The 8,786-nt window shown below is 38.2% G+C and overlaps 1 non-coding gene across 1 annotated transcript; it reads right to left on the reverse strand.

Moving 5' to 3' along the window:
• Nucleotides 1-954: 954 nt before the first annotated feature.
• LOC128279528 (small nucleolar RNA R71) lies at nucleotides 955-1,061 on the reverse strand. Its single transcript, XR_008269730.1, has one exon. It is a non-coding gene; the product is annotated as a small nucleolar RNA R71 (small nucleolar RNA).
• Between the last annotated feature and the right edge of the window lie 7,725 nt (nucleotides 1,062-8,786).

Raw genomic sequence — 8,786 nt, forward strand, 5'->3', positions numbered from 1 at the left:
TAATTAGTTTAGATAATTAGTTTAATAAACAAACGTTTTTATTCGTAGGCGAGATAATAAAAAGATAGTTATTACTAGTACTTTTGGTTCCCTTGGGTACGATATCCCAGTCTTGCCATTACTATACTATTGTTCGATAGGTGCGGTTGCCTTTTCATTGTGATAATAGTTAGTCTAGGTTTGATCTTCATTATAAATATTTATTACTTGTTACGAATCACGCGATCAAGTTTTTGGCGCCATTGCCGAGGATTCAAAATATTAGGAACGCTAAATTTTTATTACTTTAGCCATTTATTTTTCTTGGAATTTAATTTTAGTTTATTATTATTATTATTTATTAATTTACTTATTTTTTCTCTTGGAAGGTTTTTATAGTTTATGACTAGAAGAAACCCGTCAGGACCATTACTTTTTAACGAAGAAATCGATCGCACAGTTTGTAGAAATCAAAGAGAAATAAGGCGTAGCTTACGATACACGGAGAATGAGCGAGAAGACGATACTCAACCCCCAACTGATGAGATGGCTGAAAACCAAGGCAATCAGCTACCTCCTGCAATTGCGGCTAATCAAAATCCTACTCCACGTACTATGTATGATTATGCTAAACCTTCTTTAATAGGAAGTAAATCAAGTATAGTTAGACCTGCTATAGTTGCAAATACTTTTGAACTAAAACCTAACACTATTTAGATGATACAACAGTTTGTTCAGTTTGATTGTTTGCAGGATGAAGATCCCAACGCTCACTTAGTGAACTTTCTGGAATTTTGCGATACATTTAAAATCAATGGCGTTTCTGTTTATGCCATATGTCTTTGGTTGTTTCCTTTTTCACTGAGAAACAAAGCTAAACAGTGGTTGAACTCATTACCACGAGGGTCTATCACTACTTGGGAACAAATGACTGAGAAATTTTTACTGAAATATTTTTCGCCGGCTAAAACGGCTAAATTACGTAATGATATCTCTTCTTTTGTGCAGATGGATTTAGAAACACTTTACGATGCATGGGAGAGATACAAGGACTTACTGAGAAGGTGCCCTTACCATGGGTTACCGCTTTGGCTTCAAGTACAAACATTCCATAATGGCTTGAATCCCTCGACTCGGCAAATGATTGACGCAGCTGCTGGCGGAACCATCAACAATAAAACATCGGAAGATGCCTATGAATTTATAGAAGAGATGTCACTGAATAACTATCAGTGGCAAGTTATGAGGACAAAGCCAACAAAAACAGCCGGCCTTTATAACATCGATTCAGTCACCATGCTCTCTAATCAGGTAGAACTTTTCAATAAAAAGATTGACGATTTACTTGGTTCTATACAGGTACATCCAGTAATGAAGTGTGACTCAAATGGCGGAGGTGTGCATACAGAATACCAATCCTTCAATCCTACCACTGAAGAAGAACAAGTCAACTATATGGTTAACAATAACTTCCAATCTCAAAATAACCCATACAGTAATACTTAGAATGCAGGTTGGAGGAACCACCTAAATTTCTCCTGGAGTTGTCAAGGGAATCAAAAGCCACAAAATCCTCAAGGTTTTCAACAGCCACCTTATCAACAAGAGATGAAATCAAACCTTGAAGAGATGCTTTCTAAATTCATCTCGGTGCTAGAAACCCGTTTCCAAAATATCGAGACAACACTTAAGAATCAACAAGCATCTATCCAAGGACTCGAAACTCAGATAGGCCAGCTATCCAAACTAATCTCCGAATGACCACAAGGTAGCTTACCAAGTAATACTGAACCAAATCCAAGGGCACACCTCAATGCAATTAGTACTCAAAATAAGGAAGGATTCATTACACCGGAGCCAGAATTACAGCAAGATAACGCGATGAACAAAGGTCGAGAAGAGGTAAACGATAATGATGCTAAACAGGTAAGTACGAATCATGAGCCTCGTGTGCCATATCCTAAAGCAATGATGAAAGACAGAACAGAAGAAAAATTCGGTAAGTTTGCCAAACTCTTAAAGAAATTACATATTAATTTACCCTTTATTGAAGTTCTGTCGCAGATGCCCAACTCAGCAAAATTCTTAAAGGAACTTCTGAGCAATAAAAGAAAATTAGACGCTACATCACATGTGGAACTCAATGCAGTCTACTCAGCTATTCTAAATAATAAGCTTCCTAACAAATTGAAAGATCCAAGGAGTTTTACAATTCCTTGCTTAATTAGTAGTTTATCTACGAATAATGCTTTAGCTGATCTAGGGGCAAGTATAAATATTATGCCATATAAAATGTTTAAACACTAGGTCTCGGTAAACCTAAACAGACTAGGATGAGCATACAATTAGCTGACAAAACAGTTAGATTTCCTAAAGGTATTATTGAAGATGTTCTCGTTAAAATTGATAAATTTATTTACCCAGTAGACTTTGTCGTCTTAGATATGGATGAGGATAACGAGGTACCATTAATTTTAGGACAACTCTTTTTAGCAACTGCTAGAACCATTATTAATGTAGGCACATGAGAGCTAACACTTCGTACAGGAGATTATGCAGTAACACTCCAAGCACGCAATTCAGTCAAAACTTCTAAGACTCAAGATAACGCTATGAAACTTGTCGATGATAAAATTAATATTCAATCGTACTTGCAGGAACCTCCTCGCACCAAGACAATAGAGACAATGCACTATTATCATGTAGCGAAAAAAGACACCCATGAGGAACGAAGGCTTCAAATAGAGGAGCTAGATCAGTGGCGAGCACACAAACCGAGAACACATGATAAATCAAAACTACGCCAAAACAAGCCCGATACCTCTCCTAATCAACTTAAGGTTGGTGATAAAGTCTTACTAGATGTCGCAGATCCCCACATTATCACTACCACACCAAATGAGGAAATCCCTCTTACGGTACTTAGTATTTTCCCATTCGGTACGGTAGAGGTGAGTCATCCCAAGTTCGGCACTTTTAAGGTAAACAACACCCGATTAAAACCTTATTTTAAGATTGACAGCAGGAATAAGGATATGAACTCCTCAAACCACCATGATCATTCAACGAAGAGGTAAGTCGAGCTTAGACTATAAATAAGCGCTTCTCGGGAGGCAACCCGAGCACTAACATATTTTGATTTCTTTATTTTTAATTTCTAACCCTTTGAATCATTAACTTAATTTTTGAATTGCAAAGTTTTTCAGCACACACGGCCAGGCACACGAGAGTGCCTAAAACCGTGGCCAAATAGGGGAAGAGACACGGCCGTGCAATACGGCCATGTTGAAGCGGGACATGATTTCCCCAAAACACGGGGTGCGATAAATCCCCACGGCTGTGCGACATGGCCATGGGTGAACTTTATAGGAGACCACAGGCATGGGAATGGAAAACCACGGGCGTGCCAGGAACAAGGCTCGATTCTATTTCTTTGACACGAGCGTGAGACACGCCCGTGCCGTTCAACCATGTACAACAATACACGGGCGTGCTACCATAACACACGGACGTGGGAGAAGCGAACAAAGCTAGGCACGGTCGTGCGACATGGCCGTGTTCGACAAACGCCCAAGACACACGGGCGTGGGATAGTAGCCGGGCACGACCTAAATCATAAAATTCGAAAAATACGGGCTCACCCTCAAAGTACACGGGCGTGGCCCTAGGCCGTGTGAACTTCCCCTATATAAGCTAACTACTGTTCATCTTCTTCCCCTTTTCAGAACCCTAGCCGAAATCTACGCTTCCCCATTCCCTAATCCCTATTCCGGCCACCATCCCCCAGATTCTCACTTCTCCAACCCCTAAACCACTCTCAAAACCACTCTTGTTGCATTAATCCCCACTTTCCCCTCTCTATACCCTCTATTTTTCCTCCACATGACTATATCCCCACGTCACACACCCGTGCTTGCCACCAACATGCCTATGCACCACCCTACAACACCCTTTGGTTCACTTTCTCAACCTTATTTTTCCAATTTGTGTTGCTACATTAGTATTCTACATGCTTTACATAGATATTGTTACTATTACAAATATGTTTTAAACAAGTTAGGAATTTGCTTTAGAATCTTCTATATTTGAATTGTTTAAGCTACTAAATAGCATATACTAGTTTTAGGCCTCTTGCTTAACTACTGATGTATCTTGGATTCTATCAATGCTCATGTCTTTTCAGGAGCATTATGTCATAATCGAGAGGCAAGAAGGCCACGGTCCCATCCTCAAAGAGACGTAGGGGACTAGGTTCTTCCTCAGTACGTGCTACAGCTGAAGTTCGGCACCCGTTCCTTGAATTTCTATAAGCTTCGCAGGAGGAGCTATTTCAGATACTACGCACATGACCCCTCACTATAGGTCGCTGCATTGACTGGGCTACCATCAAGTAAGTTTAGCTAGCTAATGCCATCAGCGCCCTCCTGTCCACAGACCTATGGGAACGGTTCTTCGCTATTACTGAGCCCACTTATTTAGAGCTAACTTTAAAATTATGCTATACTTTTCATTTACAAGTGGTGATGACAAACAATGACAACCCAGGCACCATTCACTTCCGATTAGACGGTCTAGTTCGCACAATGAGTGTCCCAGAGTTTGGAGTCACTCTGGGACTCTACACTAATGAGTTTATGGAGGAGGAAGACATGAATGCACTACCACGAAATATCCACATTTCTCCCTCCTTGTGCTGGAAAGCTTTGGCACCACTCTCTTCCACTTACGACCCCAGCCACTCGAAAGCCTCAGCTCTCGCTCCTTCCCTACGCTATCTCCATGTCATATTGGCACAAAAATTGACTGCGAGGAGAGAGTGCACTGGCGTCGTCAACACCCACGACCCCTACTATTTATGGTGCATAGTGAATACACACGTGATTGACTTGGCATACTTCATTGCTTTCGCCATTCGCCATCAGACCGAGCGACATAGAAAGGGAGTGATCTCCACCAGTCCCTACGTGACGCACCTTGCCAAACACTTCGGCCTCCTTAACACTGTGGCCCAGTCATCAGCGCTTACATTGATAGGTCAGATGTCCCTACAGGGTATTACGACTATGTTACACATGAGGATGATCGAGCGCCGACGTGGGACCGATCCTCTTCAACACTGTCTCTCTCATGCCATTGACGAGGAGGATCTTGAGGACATTCTTGATGATGTTCCACCACTACATGAGGAGCCTTCCACCGCGCCACCTAGGGAATGACCAATTTTTGTGGCTGCTTCATTGGCACACCTTTCCGACCGACTTGCCCACTTCGAGCAGTATTGCACTACACAGTTCAAGATAATTCACGAGCGAGATCGGCAATGGGACCGGCAGATGGACGATATGCAAGCCATGATGCAACAGTTGTGCCAGCACTTTCATATCGCCACCTCAGCGTCACCACCTGAGGGCCCCACTGATGAGGATCATTGAATCCTCCTATCTTTTTATTCTTATTATTTTTTATTTATTTTTATTTATTTTTTTCTTTTTCTTTTTATTTTCATTTCTATTTTATTATTTTATTTTGAAAGACATATCTATATTAGTAAATTTTACTTTTTTTTCATTTCTGGTATTTATAACAAGTAATCCCACTACGTTTTCTTCCACACCAACTCTTAATAAGCTATTCATGATTCTACAGACTTCCAAGCAAAGTTGCTAGGAATATTTTACGGAATGAGGAAACAAATGGGAAACAATACCTCACGAGTTCCATGTTCAACGACCCAATTTCTTCATCTAACCAAGAACAATGGCAACTACTACTTTCCTCCAAACACTCCAACCACAAAATCAAGCTCCGCATCCATATAACAGGGAGTTTCACCTCCTTTCCTCTTATGATTTTCTTTATTTTGAATAATCTATCTTTGTACATTGAGGGCAATGTATATCTTAAGTGTGGAGGGGTGAACATGAAACCTAATTTTTTGCATTACTCTCAAATCCCTAAATTTGGTCTTGTGCTTAAGTGATTTTTTCATAATCTTGATCGAATGAATTCTAATTGATCTATAATTATTGTTGATATGTCATGAATTAGACCATGGGAATTATGCATGATTATTTGATTATACAACATTAGAGAATCGAGCATGATAAGTTGATATTTTGAGAACTAAAATTTTTAGACTATTTTCCTAAATTGAGGTATTATCTTGAAATCTTAAGTATACAGGAATGACATCAAAAACCCAAATTTTTGGTAAGATTTTTTAGCCTTTTGAGCATATAACTTTCTTTCTTGCACTTCTTTCGTAGTTTGAGTGTGTCAACATTGAACTACTATTCTAGAACTTGCTTTGATTATACATGTCAAGATCACACATATGATTTGATACACTGAGATGATAAAGGCACTTAGGATTCAACCCATTTACTCCATAAAAAGCCTTCCCACATAATTAAACCCTTAGTGAACCCCCTTTGAGCCTATTAACCTTTTTTATTGATTAACCTTCATCAATAACCCATTAACCTATTATTGTTGAAATCCTCTTACTTAATTTACTTTTTTTATTGAGATTAAATTTAATACTGTTACCTCACTATGTTCACCATTTTTTGTTACTGAATCATGAAGTGTGATTTCTATATTGTATTGAATTGATTTGTTCTTAAAAAAAACACTCAGTATTATTATTGTAATTCTCAGCAAGCTAAAGTTGTCATAAACTCATGTAAAATAGTTTTAGATATTTGTTTGTGGTTCAGTAATTAAGTTTTTGATAGTGGGGTAATATACTAAAATTATCTCGATTCTAACCCTTGTCTTTTTAACTTGTATCCATACCTGTAACCTAAACCCCATTACAATCATGCAAAGACCTTTTGATTAGTGTATCATATCATTTACAAGTGGTGGAGATTTGATTTTCATGCAAGCCTATGGTAATAACTTTTCATGTTAGACAATCGAGTGCTTAATCTTGAACCTTAAACACTTTGAGTGATTTGAGTGAATCTTTAGTGAGGATGTCATCTCTTGTATATTAGGACTAAAGTTAATTACTTAGAGGAAGGAGATTACCTATGATTTTATTATCAAAATATTCGATTTAGATTGTTTAAGGCTTTTAATGCCCCTATAGTTGAATTCTCACTGTATGATTTTCTGTGGAATAACTTGTAACATTATCAGTAATGATTATGTGATTGAGAGGAATGAATTCTAGCAGTAAATGAGAGTTTTGCTTAAGGACAAGCAAATGCTTAAGTGTGGGGGTATTTGATAAACGCCAAATTATACATAGTTTTACCCCAAATACTTAGCATATTTATGGATGTTTACTACTAGATTTGTGGATTTTGGTGCTCTTAATATGGTTATTTCATGTTTTGTACTCAGGAGAGCACCAAGAGTCAAAAGGAGCCAAAAATGAGCTAAAAAGGGACAAAATAGACCAAATCGAGAAGATCACATGGCCTAAGCCTTGCCACACGGGCCGCTCAAATGCCCGTGTCCTTCAAGGGTGTCGACCAAGGCTCTCATGATTCACACGGCTTGGCCATTGACCCATACGGTCGTGTGCAATTTAACGGATCGAACACGCCCTGGCAAACATGTCACTCGACTGCGGCACACCAGCGTGTCCCTTTTTCAAAGAGTTGTATTTTACACGGAAAAGGGTACTTAGGGAGGAAGAAAGCCAATCCAAAACCTATATAAAAACCCTAAGTATGACCTAGAAAGGGGGCCTCTTCCAAAACTTTTTTGAAATATAGAACCACAAGCCAGGAATTACTTGAAGGAAGCCAGACGATCCATCCCAAAAGCCGGAGCTACTCCAAGACTGAAGATCTCTCTCAGAATTCCTTCAGGGGTTTTAGATTTTCCTTCATGTTTTGTTATTTTTATACTTTTGAGATGTATTCTTATTTTATTATGAACTAAACCCCTTAGATACCTAAAAGGGATAAAACCTATGATGGATCTTGTTATTATTATCTGAAATGTATGATAAATACTTGATTTGTTCTTAATTATGTGTTCTTAATTCTTGAGTTAATATTCCGGGTATTAATTCATGATTTGATGTGCTTATGCAGAAGAGGAATAGACCCTGCCTAAGAGTAGATTTGGCATAATTAAGCGGAGTTGATCGAACGCCTAGAAATAGGGTTACGAGATTTTATCGGATTAGGGTGAAACCTAATATGGAAGTCCATAAAGTGATTTACTGCTTCCCTAGGGGTTTTAATTAAGAAAGAAATTTTGATTAATTCAACTGAGGGTTAGACATTATTAGTCTCGAAAGGGATAATAACATAGGTTAGGGAATCTCACGGATCAAGTCAACTGAATAAATCATCTGGTTCAAAGTCAGATAACAAGTGAAATCTAGGTGGATTGTCATCTTTATCAATTGCTTTTCTTCAAGTCTTTTTCCAAATTTTCTCTTTGCTTTAATTAAATTAGTTAATTAGTTTAGATAATTAGTTTAATAAACAAACCCTTTTATTCGTAGGCTAGATAATAAAAAGATAGTTATTACTAGTACTTTTGGTTCCCTTGGGTACAATATCCCGATCTTGCCATTACTATACTATTGTTTGATAGGTGCGCTTGTCTTTTCATCGTGATAATAGTTAGTCTAGGTTTGATCTTCATTATAAATATTTATTACTTGTTATGAATCACGCGATTATGGTCACATAAGCTTGATTTTTCTAGAAAAGTTAGATCCTTGTAATTAGAAAAAATTGATGGTTTGGATATGTAATTAGATGATATTTAGGATATATAATGTCTACATTTAAGCTTAAAAATGAGATTTGAGTGGCTAAACATCTATTTCGTCA

This window comes from Gossypium arboreum, chromosome 8 (genome assembly GCF_025698485.1).
Source record: "Gossypium arboreum isolate Shixiya-1 chromosome 8, ASM2569848v2, whole genome shotgun sequence".
Taxonomy (NCBI): domain Eukaryota; kingdom Viridiplantae; phylum Streptophyta; class Magnoliopsida; order Malvales; family Malvaceae; genus Gossypium; species Gossypium arboreum.